This window comes from Mobula birostris, chromosome 12 (genome assembly GCF_030028105.1).
Source record: "Mobula birostris isolate sMobBir1 chromosome 12, sMobBir1.hap1, whole genome shotgun sequence".
Classification (NCBI taxonomy): Eukaryota; Metazoa; Chordata; class Chondrichthyes; order Myliobatiformes; family Myliobatidae; genus Mobula; species Mobula birostris.
In genome coordinates, this window is record NC_092381.1 from 51,394,192 (window position 1) to 51,408,897 (window position 14,706).

The following is a 14,706-nucleotide window of genomic DNA, read 5'->3' on the forward strand; positions in this document are numbered from 1 at the left end:
TCATTGGGCAGAGAATTCCAGACATTCACCACTCTTTGGGAAAGAGTGCTCTCCAGCTTCTACATAAAAGGTTCAAAGGTTCATTGTATCATTAAAGTATACAACTCTGAAATTCTTTAATTCTCTAGGTAGCCATGAAACCAAGAAAGAAAAAGAAAAGACAGCACAATCATCAACCCCCAAATTCCCCTATGTTTAATATGATGACAGGTTAAAATGGGCACCATTTAGCTCTACCACTTCAACATAAAAACCTTAAAGCAGTACTCAAATAAGAACAGGCAACAAATGATCTGTTACTTTTCCTAGGACTGGAACATAAACACCAAAGATACTTCTTTTGCTATAGACTATTATGGGTGCTTCATAGTAGGTAAAACACTATGTAAACATTAACTTATTCTTTTTAAATGATGATTTTCTATAATCAATTTTAATTTGGGTAAATATTTCTATCTGAAATATCTACTAATTTTGCTTGATTTGGAATAACTCTTAACCTGTTGATAGTCTCTGCCATTTGTATTTATTTCAGTCAATCATTAATCGATTTTGTTACTGTATTTGTTTATAAGTAACTTTAGCCATTACAATTACACCTTACTGCAAAAGTAAACAGAAAATAAAATAACTTTTTTAAAAAGGTTCTCTACTGTTGTTCACAGACCTTATTTACTGTAATGAAGCTGGAAATCTAAATCTTATAATGTCAAAATGTACATAAAAATGAAAAGAATTGTTTTGCATAAAATATAAAAAGCACAATATTTCAGTAGATGAAAACCTGAAATTAAAAACATGTTTTTGTTTGACTGGAAATAATCTCAATTTTAATCATTGCTGACTGACCTTGCCGAATTAATCCAACATTGCATTCTTTTTCTAATTTATTGTAAATACTTTAGTATAATATACATCCGATTGTTTAACTATAAGAATATTTGTACAACTGAAAGACTGAGAATACAGTGCCAGCAACATTAAAAAAAACATTCACTGAACTTCTAGATGAAATTTTTACATGCCAAATTACCCTTATTTTAAGTGATTCTGTGTCAATACAGAAAATTGAAGACATTAGCAAATTTTAATTCAGTATTGTAATTCAATATTCTAAAATCAAACAAGGGAAATAAAACACCAATCTATCCGCCCACATATAAAGAGTCTTTAGTGAGAGTGCTACTTCCTATCGAATGAGCAAACTTTACTCTCCTCTAACTTGGGGACGGCGGCGATTATCACACCCGTCCACTGACCGAGACCCGATCGCACAAAGCGACCACTGTGGCCGCCCCGCGGCTTTCAATTACTGCGCTAACTTTGCTCGCTAAGCCCCGGGCAATGCGGCCAGACACCTACAACTTTACCTTTCTGTCCCCCCTTAGTTTAGCGGCCTCAGCGACAATCCGACCTCACCTGCCAGCCCGAGCGGAAGTGATTCACAGCTCACCTGAGACAGGAAATCGACCGGGGCAGTGAGTCACCTCCTCCGGGACTGGGACTGGGAGCGGGAGCGGGCGGTGTCACCTGTCCTGGACTGGGACTGGGTGATGAGTCGGGACGGGCTTGAGGAAAGGTATCCCCGGGACATTTTAGAAGGCGGGGGACAGGTGAACTCGAATCGTGTGTTGGGCCTCAGTTCCTCCTGGGACAAGCTGGGGGCACAGGCCGGGCCTCCTCCGCGCTGGAAGATCAGCCAGGCCGAAGTTTCTTTGGCAACCACCAGCAAATGGAAACATTTTCCCCACCCGTACAGTCCAGCGAGATATAAATATTTGTTAACAGGAGCTTTATCTGTAAATTCAAAATGATTCTTCAAACGAATGCGATAACGTGGTGATATACAAGTTCGGAATTCTAGGGCGTTTATATTAAAAAGGGCAGAAAGACCTAAGCCTCCTGGGGGTGGGGGTTGTGGGATCGAGTGGAGACTGGACTGTACAAAAAAGCATTGAAAGTGGAAGATTTTAAACTTTAAAAGACATGAAATTAGATTACTCTGTAAAGAAAGCATGAAAAATGAATTAAAATCAAAGAAAACACTCTGAAAAGTGCGAAGAGCATAAACATAGGTCAGAGTAAAAAAGGAAGGTGCAAGTCATGGTTGTGTATGTTCCCAACAGAAAGGTATCATATAGAGGACCCCAGAAAATGGAATGATCTTTAGCAAGAAGAAAATAACTTGGGTTAACTTTCATCAAGTTTTGGTGGTCAAAAATATTCAATCTGTATGAGTTCATATTTAATGGATTCAAGTTTGCTAATGATACAAAGCCAGGTGGCAGTGCAGTGCAAGAATTGCTGAAAGTTAGCATGCAAGTGCAGGAAACAATTAGAAAGACAAATGTATATTAGCTTTTATTGTAATGTGATTTAACTACAAGAATAGGGGCAGCTTGCTGCAATATATATCAAATCCTCGTGAAGCGAACTAGAAGATAGTTCAAAGAACACACATCAAAGTTGCTGGTGAACGCAGCAGGCCAGGTAGCATCTCTAGGAAGAGGTACAGTGGACATTTCAGGCCGAGACCCTTCGTCAGGACTAACTGAAGGAAGAGCTAGTAAGAGATTTGAAAGGGGGAGGGGGAGATCCAAAAGATAGTTCAAAGGTTCACTTATTATCAAAGTATACAACTCTGAAATTCTGCCTCTCCAGATAGCCATGAAACCAAGAAAGAAAAGAATTGCAGCATTATTATCAACCCCCAAATCCCCCCTCCCCGCACAAAAAAACAACAAATACAGAACAGGCACATTGACCCTTTCCCCTGCACACTATATATATATATATATATACTCTCCTTTCAGAAGGTTGTACTTGAGTGCAGTAAAGGTTCCAAATCAAATACTGGACTAAATGGTTGAGTTTTCTGGGGTAATGTTTGCTAGAGTTTTGAAGAATACTTTATACTTATATTTTATTGTCCCCAAACAATTGATACTAGAACATACAATCATCACAGCGATATTTGATTCTGCGCTTCCCGCTACCTGGATTACAAATATCAAATATTAAAAATAGTAAAAATTAGTAAATATTAAAAATTTAAATTATAAATCATGAATAGAAAATAGAAAAATGCAAAGTAAGGTAGTGCAAAAAAACCGAGAGGCAGGTCTGGATATTTGGAGGGTACGGCCCAGATCCGGGTCAGTATCCGTTCAGCACTCTTATCACAGTTGGAAAGAAGCTGTTCCCAAATCTGGCCATACAAGTCTTCAAGCTCCTGAGCCTTCTCCTGGAGGTAAGAGCGACGAAAGGTGTGTTGGCTGGGTGGGTCGTGTCCTTGATTATCCTGGCAGCACTGCTCCGACAGCGTGCGGTGTAAAGTGAGACCAAGGACGGAAGATTGGTTTGTGTCATGTGCTGTGCCATGTTCATGATCTTCTGCAGATTCTTCCGGTCTTGGACAGGACAACTTCCATACCAGGTTGTGATGCACCCTAGAAGAATGCTTTCTACGGTGCATCTATAAAAATTAGTGAGGGTTTTAGGGGACAGGCCAAATTTCTTTAGTTTTCTCAGGAAGTAAAGGCGCTGGTGGGCCTTCTTGGCAGTGAACTCTGCTTGGTTGGACCAAGTCATGTCATTTGTGATATTGACCCCAAGGAATTTAAAGCTTTTGACCTGTTCCACTTGCGCACCACTGATGTAAATTGGGTCGTGTGGTCTGCTACTCCTCTGAAGACAACAACCAATTCCTTCGTCTTGCTGACGTTGAGGGATAGGTTATTGTCTTCACACCATGCCACCAGGTTCTTAATTTCCTCTCTGTTTTCAAACTCATCATTACCCGAGATACGGCCTACAATTGTTGTGTCATCAGAAACTTATGTATTGAGTTTGATGGAAACTTGGCTACACAATCATGGGTGTACAGTGAGTACAGCAGGGGACTGAGTACACAGCCTTGTGGGGCACCGGAGAATGAGAGAATCGCAACAAAATATACAGAATTTTCAGGGATCGACAAGCAGTTGGTGTTTCTCTTGGCTATAACCAGGGTCAGCTGTTAAAATAGATGACAGCTGTTAATGCTCAGCCACTATAAAAAGGTAGTGGATTTGGCCCAGTACATCACAGGTAAAGTCCTCCCTACCATTGAGCACATCTACATGAAACACTCTTAGGAAAGTAGCATCCATCATCAGAGATCCCCACCACCTAGGTCATGCTCTCTTCTCACTGCTGCCATCAGGGAGAAGGTGCAAAAGCCTCAGGACTCACACCACCATGTTCAGGAACAGTTAACTACCCCTCAACCATCAGTCTCTTGAATAAAAGGAGGTAACTACACACCACTTGCCCCATCATTGAAATGTTCCCACAACCAGTGACCTCACACTAAGGACTCTTCATCTCATGTTGTCATTATTTATTACTATTTATTTATATTTGCATTTGCACAGCTTGTTGCCTTGTGCACTCTGGTTGATCTTTTATTGATCCTGTTGTAGTTACTGTTCTATAGATTTGCTGAGTATGCCCACAGGAGAATGAATCATTGGGTTTTATATAGTGATATATATATTCTTTGAGTTTAAAAACATACTTTGAACTTCGACTAGATTAATAGATATTAAGAGAATGAGAATAGTGCTGAGGTAAAAATACAGCGTGACTTCACTTAATTATGACAGGCACGAAAAGCCAAAAGGCCAACTCTTGCTGTGTCCTTTGTTCTTCTTAATGGTTATGAAGAAAGGTATGTTACATGGAGTTATGTCACATGAGATCACATTGGCTCAAAAGAATAAATGTAATTAAGGTTAAATAGACTCACTGTGAGAGAGCTAATTCTATTGATATCAACTGATAAAATGAAGACATGGGAGATACAACCTCTCAGCATCTTTTCGCTGAACCTTATACATTTTAATCAGATAACCTTAGCTCCACTGATATAGGCCTAGGTTGTTCAATCATAAGATAACCCCCAAATTCTAAGAATCAAAGTAGCAAACCTACATTGCACCAAATCTATCCATTCTTGGGTACAGAGCACAAAATCCCACACATTATCCCAAAGGTTATCTTATCAAAGCACTATTTGATCTGATCAAGACGTCCTTAATTTTGTTCTCCACTCCTTTTCAACAGTAACTACCATTGCTTAAATCTTCTTGACTCTATTTTATCTCTATGTATCTATTTCTATAGGTACACAATGGAGAGCATTCTGGCTGGTTGTATGAAAGCCTGGTATGGAGGCTCTATTGCACAGAATCGTACGAGGCTGCAGAGAGTTGTAGGCTCAGCTTGTTCCACCATGGGCACAACTATCCCCACTATTGAGAACATCTTCAAGAGGTGATGCTTCAAAGAAGGATTCATACTCCACTGAGGACGTTCATTATCTGGGATATGCCCTCTTCTTGTTCCTAACATTGGGGAGGAGGTACAAAGCTTGAAAGCTCACAGTCAAGGAGTTAGAAACAGCTTCTTCCCCTCCTCCATCAGATTTTTAACAGCACCTCAATATTTACTTTTTGCACTTTATTTATTTTGTAATTTATAGTAATTTTATGTCTTTGCACTAAACTGTTGCTGCAAAAAAAAAACAAATAACAATAAAAAATAATACCCACAAAGTGCCTGAGGAACTCAACTGTTCAGGCAGCATCTATGGTGGGAAATGAACAGTCGATGTTTCTGGCCAAGATCCTTCACCAGAGCTCGAAAGATAGTGGGAAGAAACCAGATAGAAGGTGGGGAGAAGGAAAGGGGTATAAGCTGGCAGGAGTTTCATGGCATATAAATCAGTGATAATAAACCTGATTATGATTCTGCATTTACTTCCTGGATTTCAAAATTAGCAAACTCGGATCCCTTTTTACACAAGTATTTATTGCCTTTTCACCATTTAAAAAAAATCCTTGTTTATTACTTTCCTGTTAGTGTACGCTATCCCACATTGTGCTCCACCTATAAGAATCAGATTTAATACCACTGGCATATGACATAAAATTTGTTGTTTTCCAGCAGCAATACATAACAATCCTTAATAAAAATTGTAAATTACAATAAGAAGTATATATTAAAAAACTAAATAGATAGTGCAAAAACAGAGGGAAAAGTATTAACATTGTGTTTGTGGGTTCATTGTACGTTCAGAAATCTGATGGTGGAGGGAAAGAAGCTCTTCCTGAAACATTAGGTGTGTGTCATCAGACTCCTGTACCTCCTCCTTAATGGTAGCAATAAGAAAAGGATGATGTCCTGGGTGATGGGGGTCCTTAATGATGGATGCTGCCTTTATGAGGGGTCACCTTTTGAAGGTGTCCTTGATGCTGGGGAGACTAGTGCCCCTGATGGAGTGGGCTGAGTTTACAACTTTCTGCAGATCTTTCTGGTCCTGTGTAGTGGCTACTCCATAGCAGATACTGATACAACTAGTTACAATACTCTTCACGGTACATTGTAGAAATTTGCAAGTGTCTTTAGTGACATGCCAATTCTCCTTAAACTCCTAATGAAACACAGCTACTGTCATACCTTCTTTACAATTACATCAATATGTTGGGTCAGGGATAGATCTTCAGAAATGTTGACACCCAGGAACTAGAAACTGCTCACCATTTCCATTTCTGATCCCTTGATGAGGACTGCTCTGTGTTTCCTCGATTTCCCTTTCCTGGTCTACAATCAATTCCCTGATCTAACAATTTTGAGTGCAAGGTTGTTGCTGTGTCACCATTCAACCAGCTGATCTACCTCACTTCTGTATGCCTCTTCATCACCACCTGAAGTTCTACCAACAATAGTTGTGTCGTTGGCAAACTTACAAGACGACCAGTTTTATGTCTATCCGCTTAATGTGTCTGTCTTTTTGCAGACTGTTTTGCTTTTGACAGTTCCCACTCCCAATCAGTTTTGTACTATCAGGAAGGTTCAAGGGCTGGCAATTTCTCTTTTCATCTAAATAGCTGAGAGCCCAATATTGATTCATATCGCAACAGACCAATAACCATGTGCCAAACTGAGAAACACTATTCTATTTTATAGAATTCTAACCATTTAAACAATATGGTTTATTTAATCATTAACACTGGGTGCCACAGTAGCGTAGTGGTTAGCACAATGCTATTACAGTTCAGAGCATTAGAGTTCAATTTTGACATTATCTGTAAGGTGTCTGTACATTCTCCCCAAGGAATGCGTGGGTTTTCTGTGGGAGCTCCAGTTTCTCCCACAGTTCAAAGACATACCAATTAGTAGGTTAATTAGTCATTGTAAATTGTCTCATGATCAGGATAGGGTTAAATCGCAGGTTGCTGGACATCACAGCTCAAAGGGCCAGAAGGGCCTATTCCTCACTGAATTTCAATAAATAAATAAACATTTAATATTTTTAATTAATATGCTGCCATTCATCCCTTGGATTACTATTTTACCTGCATGATTAACTTTGTAACATCTTTATTATTTCCCACCATCCTCAGAAAGCTATCAAAAGTGTCAAACCTGATTTCTGATCTTAAAATTACTCTGTTACTATTTAATCATACTCTGATTTTCTATGAACTCTGATGTCTTTACATACTTTTTGGTGTATTCCAGCATTTTCACAATTATGGATTTAAGACCAACTGACCTAGGAGTTCCTATGTTAGATGTCTATTGTTGTGATGGTATTGGGCTTGCTGACCGAGAAGTTCTAAACTCAGATGAAGATCTAGAGTTCTATCAGGGACAGATAGCTATGTGTCTCACTAGAAGGAGATTATACTATCCAATCTTCAAAGACTCATTCACTTCCCTGTTTATTCTCCGCAGCAAATTTAAATGCCAATACCCACTATTTGAGTAGTGGCTTCCCCAAAGAGGAGTAATTTCCAGCTAACAAAGTAGTTTAAACACAGTTTATTTTTAGTGATGCATGTTTACATTTAAATAAAATTCTTAAAACACATTTAAAGCTCACAGAGTTTTTTAAATAGGATTTCCAAATTACAAACAATATAAAACATAAAGGATTTCCAAAACACAGGTACAATTACGAGCTAAAAAGATATAACAGTGAGTTGCAGATGAATGAATCATCCATCATAGAAATCAAAGGGAGAAGAATGGATTCTATTTCACCATCTTTCAATCATTCTTCTTCATGTTCTTTACCATTCCTAAAATGTCTGACTTCTCTCGCATTTATTTTGATTTTCTGCCACCTGGTTAACTTCACATGATTGTGATTTTTTTTTCAAATACCTTTTCACACAGGTGGTCTAAAAGCTTATGGGGATACAGATTCCCAGATACCTACAACTAATGTTATGAAGCTGACTTTTTGAGTACACAAACCTTTCAACTATTTAATGTGCTGAGTAATATTATTAATCAGGTCTTCTTTGAACTAATTAATTTAGCCGTTATTGCCTGGTTTGCAACAAACTCATTAATATAACCCCATTACCTTGTGCTGTGGGCCAGCTTGTCTCTGCTATATTTGTTTGCTAAGCTGTCCTTTTAACTTAAGGCTGATTATTGTTTTCAGTTTACATTAAGAACTGAAAACTGGCTTCTGCTTATGACAAAAGCTAAACAAAGTATATTAGTTGGAAGTTTAACACAATTATTTAATCTTTTGAAATTTTAGCTGCTGTATTTAGAAAGCTGAACTTGGCAAACAAAGCCCCCTGGCCTTCAACAGTGAAAATCCATCACATTGTAAGTTCTCTATGTAAATGCAAAACATATTTGCATGGTATTAGTATTTGTGTTCAGTTTTTGGGTAATAATAGCAAATTTGACTATTACTTTTTTCTCCAATTTACAGATCCAATTCTGTAGTTGAATATCATTATTTTGTTTGTCTAATTGTAGATACAACATTATAGTTTTAAATTTATTTTATTTGAAGATATTTTTTCAATTTTAATTATTTTTATTTAGAGATAGAGATGCAGTACGCTAACAGGCCCTTGCTGCCCAGTGACACCCATGTGGCCAGTTAACCTACTAACCCATAAATTTTTTGATTGTGGTAGGAAACTGGAGCACCTGGAGAAAACCCACAGTCATGCAGAGAATCTGCAAACTCTTTATAGGTGTAGGTGAGAAATGAACCTCTGTTGCAGGCGTTATAATAGCATTGCACTACCATGCCCCATGCCACCCCAGTCTAGGTATAGCTTTACTTCAGTTTTAATACAAGTGCATATTGAGTGTCAGAGCAATCCCATTATTCCATTTATTTCCCCATTTCCTATTCTCATAGTTTACTACTGTACTTGAAGCACCACTGTGTTGCTACTGTAGTGTGTTTGAGTATTGTATTCATGTCTAATTGAGCTTTGATGCTGTACTGTTACACATGAATAGACATTCTTGGTGCCAATATTTTATTTAAATAAAGATTGGGCTTCCTTGTTGATTAGTGAATATAATAACATTTAAGTATTATTGTTATGTTTTGTAACTTCAAAACATTAAATTATTTCAAAGAAAGACACAGGGAGTCCAGGAATACAGGTGTATCATCATCTTTACTCTAAGTAGGCACGCATGTATCACGTGGTATTATAATCACGTATGGAGTTACTGTATTTTTACATATAACCCATAATGAATTATGCAAACATGAATGCTTAATCAAACAAAATATAATCAAGATTATTCAAATATTATTTAAATATCAAATACACAACACTGCTATAAAGCTATAAACTTAATGTAGAATGCTATATACACAAAATACTGTATAATACAACCACTATATAAAGACATCCATAGCATAGTAAATTTTAAATTGTCCCATTCAGGCTTAAAGATTTCACCGTGGAGAATGTCTTGTGGAATAATGTTGTTCCTGACAAGTAGGAATCACTCAACTTGGCAGGTGAGACTTCTGGCTGTGAAACAATCTCAGGTTCTGGGGCCTCCTCTGCAGAGGTTGTAGGAGTTGACTCTGTAGGAAGTGGTTCTGACAGTAGTAACCACCTTCCTTCTTCCCTTTTCTTTCTATTTTTATTGAGATACAGCATGGAATAGGCCCTTCCATCCCTTTTAAGTCATACTGCCCAGCAACCCCCAGATTTAATCTGAGCCTAATCATGGGACAATTTACAATGACTGATTAACCTACCAAATGGTATGTCTTTGGAAACACACACAGTCTCAGAGAGAATGTACAAACTCCTTACAGGCAGGTGGCAGGAATTGAACATGGGTCACCACACTGCACTACTGTGCCGCTTATCTTCTACTTTGTGCATCTTGATCTTGGACGGTGCATTTAGTTCACTGAAGTATTCTCTTTTTAATCCTTCTATTGCTCCCTTTATGATCTGATCGCTCCTCTTGGTTTCTTCATTCTCAACATCATCTGACAAGTCCTCTGTTTTCCTATCTCCACTGACCTCTTTCTTTCTGGCCTTCCATTCATTCAGCTAGGCTTTGGAATTTGCATCTGCTTTTACAACAGTAAAGCTCATTTCTGATGGTTTGGTGGGAGCAGACAAGCTTCAAAGCAAATTGCATTCACTTAAACCCAATAAACACAGTAAAATTGGCACGCGCTTCTCAATGGCTGTTTCATTTGCTTCAAAATACTATTCCAATAGCTCAGTACATATGAGCCAATGGCCTGTTGTGTAACCAAACTCATCCGTCTCTCTGAATTAGCCTGCCATTTCTGATTCTTCTTAAATGATTATTATTAGACATAACTCACTCTTTATGAACATGTGAATTCTTCCATTTTCTTACTTTTTAAAAAATCGTTCAAAGAAAATGTGCTGTCATGCAATTTTTTTAAGAACTCAGCCGTCTCACTACACGTGCCAGACTGGGTCCTGGCTGCATTTTTTTTTAAGTTTGAACATCTTGCTGCATTTATCAGGTCGGTAGCCGTCTTGGGTTTGTTTTAAAAATACCTCTCCACCAATGTGATGTTTTGTAACTTCAAAACATTAAATTAAATTAAAGAAAGACTCTGGAGTCCAGTTCGGGAATGAAGGTGTAACTTCATCTTTACTTTAAATGAGGTGTACACATCACGTGGTAGTGTGACAACATATGCAATTAACATATTTTTACATATAAGCTGTAATTAATGATTTAAATAAACTGGAATGCTTAAGATTATACAAGATTACTCAGATATTATTGAAATATCAAATACACAATTACCTTTCTGCTTCAGTTTTGCACTTAATGTGTATATCAAGATTTTATGTACAATTGTGCTTCCTTTTTGTATTGATTATAGTTACACCTCAGGTTTATAACTATGCAGAGATGTGCTTTATAATTGTGTTGGTGCAGTCACTAGTATTTCAGTTTCATATCTGTGTTTAGTGATCCTTCTGCTTTGTAAATGTACGCAGTGATGAATATTGTGCCTGTTTTGTATTTACTATTGAAAATACTCAGTTCCATATTAATGCAAAATCAATATTTCACTTTTGTGTTTATGCATAATCGGTTCCAACTGTCTCAAAAACAGAATTAACATTCTATGGTCATTCCCATTTATCCTCAGAGCCTGAAAACTACAGATGTGGCCATGAAGGGCTTCTACCCAGTTCACACACTCTAGCCTGCATCCCAAAAGGAGAAATGGAGGTCTTCTTGAGCACCATCAAGCCAAGGTGACAGATACAATCTTCTGGCAAGGCACAAGGTAATGAGGAGTAAGGAAAATGAACTTCATCAAGGTCCTGACGAAATGTATACAGCGCAGTCTTGCCATAACCAACACCTTCAGAGAAAATCGCTAAGCCTAATGGCAGCATCCCAGCTGGCATTCTCACCTGTCAGGATATGTCATTAAAAATTGCAAGATGTCTGCGTTATGAATACATTATAGGTACCAGTGATAATGGGGAGTGATCACTGCCTAATCCAGTGTCCCCATCTCAAGGACACCAAAGGGTAATTCTGTTAAGATCCCTTATTACAACCTGATGATCTTGAACCAAACTGAAGGCATAAAGTGACCACCTGGCACAGATTGCCCTTAAGTTCAGCATAGTTAGCAACTATGTAAAAACTCATATTTCCAGAAATGCCATAACTGGCTTATTAAGACTGTTCAGGCCATCCACAACTTGTTAAACAACAAGTAAACAAGGTAGAGTTAAGTAAAAGATCAAGAGTAAAGGAGTAGCTCATAGTATTTGAAGGACAAGGTGAAAAAGAAAGCTCATGACCTAAAGAACAGATGGTGGGTGAAAACAGCAGAGGAGATCCAGCAGCTCGATGATAACCATGACGTACTGATTCTTCAGCACTGTGAAAAACAAATATCCAGCAGTACATCCTACTGAGTGCCACAATTCAAATGAACTTATCAAGGTTTGGGAGGCACACTGGAAGGAATTATTTAAAGAACAACTTAACTATGACTTTGTGCTGAATGTGAATATTATTGACTCAGTTCCATAGCAAATTTTCTGGCTGAGTCTGACCAGCATCCCTGACAGGTAAGAACCCTAAGAAGTCACACACCGACTGAAAATAAAAAGGAGCAGGAGGCATCACTGCTGAAGTTCTACAATTTGTTCGAAAGGAACTTACGAAATTCACACAGTCACAACCTCATTTCCCACACCTAGGATAGGGTTGGGGATGGCATGGTGAGTTGCGGGGGGCCACGGATGTTCAAGAAGATCTGAGAGACTCAGTAATTATAATCATATTGAAAAGTAAATATAAGTCCATTTGGGGTAACTACTTCTGTCAGCTATGTGAAAAGTTATTATCATGGCTCTCCAACACTCCTCTTCCCTGACCAAACAGTTGGTTTTGGAATTAGAAACCATAGAAAAACTACAGCACAGAAACAGGCCTTTTGGCCCTCCTTGGCTGTGCCGAACCATTTTCTGCCTAGTCCCACTGACCTGCACACGGACCATATCCCTCCATACACCTCCCATCCATGTATCTGTCCAATTTATTCTTAAATGTTAAAAAAGAACCCGCATTTACCACCTCGTCTGGCAGCTCATTCCATACTCCCACCACTCTCTGTGTGAAAAAGCCTCCCCTAATGTTCCCTTTAAACTTTTCCCCCTTCACCCTTAACCCATGTCCTCTGGTTTTTTTCTCCCCTTGCCTCAGTGGAAAAAGCCTGCTTGCATTCACTCTATCTATACCCATCATAATTTTATATACCTCTATCAAAGCTCCCCTCATTCTTCTATGCTCCAGGGAATAAAGTCCTAACCTATTCAACCTTTCTCTGTAACTGAGTTTCTCAAGTCCAGGCAACATCCTTGTAAACCTTCTTTGCACTCTTTCAACCTTGTTAATATCCTTCCTGTAATTTGGTGACCAAAACTGAACACAATACTCCAGATTCGGCCTCACCAATGCCTTATACAACCCCATCATAACATTCCAGCTCTTATACTCAATACTTTGATTAATAAAGGCCAATGTACCAAAAGCTCTCTTTACGACCCTATCTACCTGTGACGCCACTTTTAGGGAATTTTGTATCTGTATTCCCAGATCCCTCTGTTCTACTGCACTCCTCAGTGCCTTACCATTTACCCTGTATGTTCTACCTTGGTTTGTCCTTCCAAAGTGCAATACCCCACACTTGTCTGTATTAAACTCCATCTGCCATTTTTCAGCCCATTTTTCCAGCTGGTCCAAATCCCTCTGCAAGCTTTGAAAACCTTCCTCACTGTCCACTACACCTCCAATCTTTGTATCATCAGCAAATTTGCTGATCCAATTTACCACATTATCATCCAGATCATTGATATAGATGACAAATAACAATGGACCCAGCACTGATCCCTGTGGCACACCACTAGTCACAGGCCTCCACTTTGAGAAGCAATTCTCTACTACCACTCTTTGGCTTCTTCCATTGAGCCAATGTCTAATCCAATTTACCACCTCTCCATATCTACTTAGTGACTGAATTTTCCTAACTAACCTCCCATGCAAGACCTTGTCAAAGGCCCTACTGAAGTCCATGTAGACAACATCCACTGTCTTCCCTTCATCCACTTTCCTGGTAACTTCCTCGAAAAACTCCAATAGATTGGTCAAACACGACCTACCATGCACAAAGCCATGTTGACTCTCCCTAAAAAGCCCCTGTCTATCCAAATGCTTGTAGATTCTGTCTCTTAGTACACCCTCCAATAACTTACCCACTACCGACGTCAAATTTACCGGCCTATAATTTCCCGGATTGCTTTTCAATCCTTTTTTAAACAACAGAACAACATGAGCCATTCTCCAATCCTCCGGCACCTCACCTGTAGACACCGATATTTTAAGTATATCTGCCAGGGCCCCTGCAATTTCAACACTAGTCTCCTTCAAGGTCCGAGGGAATACCCTGTCAGGTCCTGGGGATTTATCCACTTTAATCACTTTAATTTGCCTCAAGATAGCAAGCACCTCCTCCTTTTCAATCTGTACAGTTTCCATGATCTCACTACTTGTTTCCCTTAATTCCATAGACTTCATGCCAGTTTCCTTAGTAAATACAGGCACAAAAAAACCATTTAAGATCTCCCCTACTTTTTTTGGTTCCGCACATAGCTGGCCACTCTGATCTTCAAGAGGACCAATTTTATCCCTGACAATCCTTTTACTCTTAATATACCTGTAAAAGCTCTTTGAATTATCCTTCACTTTGACTGCCAAGGCAACTTCATGTCTTCTTTTAGCCCTCCTGATTTCCTTCTTAAATATTTTCTTGCACTCTTTATACTCCTCAAGTGCCTTATTTAC

The 14,706-nt window shown here is 38.7% G+C and overlaps 1 protein-coding gene and 1 long non-coding RNA gene across 6 annotated transcripts in view; one reads left to right on the forward strand and one right to left on the reverse strand.

Moving 5' to 3' along the window:
• The window catches only part of patj (PATJ crumbs cell polarity complex component), a 317,427-nt gene extending 315,773 nt beyond the window's left edge, over positions 1-1,654 (reverse strand). For 3 of the 5 annotated variants that reach the window (XM_072273784.1, XM_072273783.1, XM_072273779.1), the window contains exon 1: positions 1,371-1,441. The gene's annotated coding sequence lies outside the window, so the exon portion shown is untranslated. The other 2 variants (XM_072273781.1, XM_072273782.1) reach the window with 2 other exon arrangements.
• Positions 1,655-2,821: 1,167 nt separating this feature from the next.
• LOC140205916 (uncharacterized) lies at positions 2,822-12,533 on the forward strand. The gene is made up of 3 exons (XR_011887999.1): positions 2,822-3,250; positions 8,603-8,673; positions 11,489-12,533. It is a non-coding gene; the product is annotated as an uncharacterized lncRNA (long non-coding RNA).
• The last annotated feature ends 2,173 nt before the right edge of the window (positions 12,534-14,706 follow it).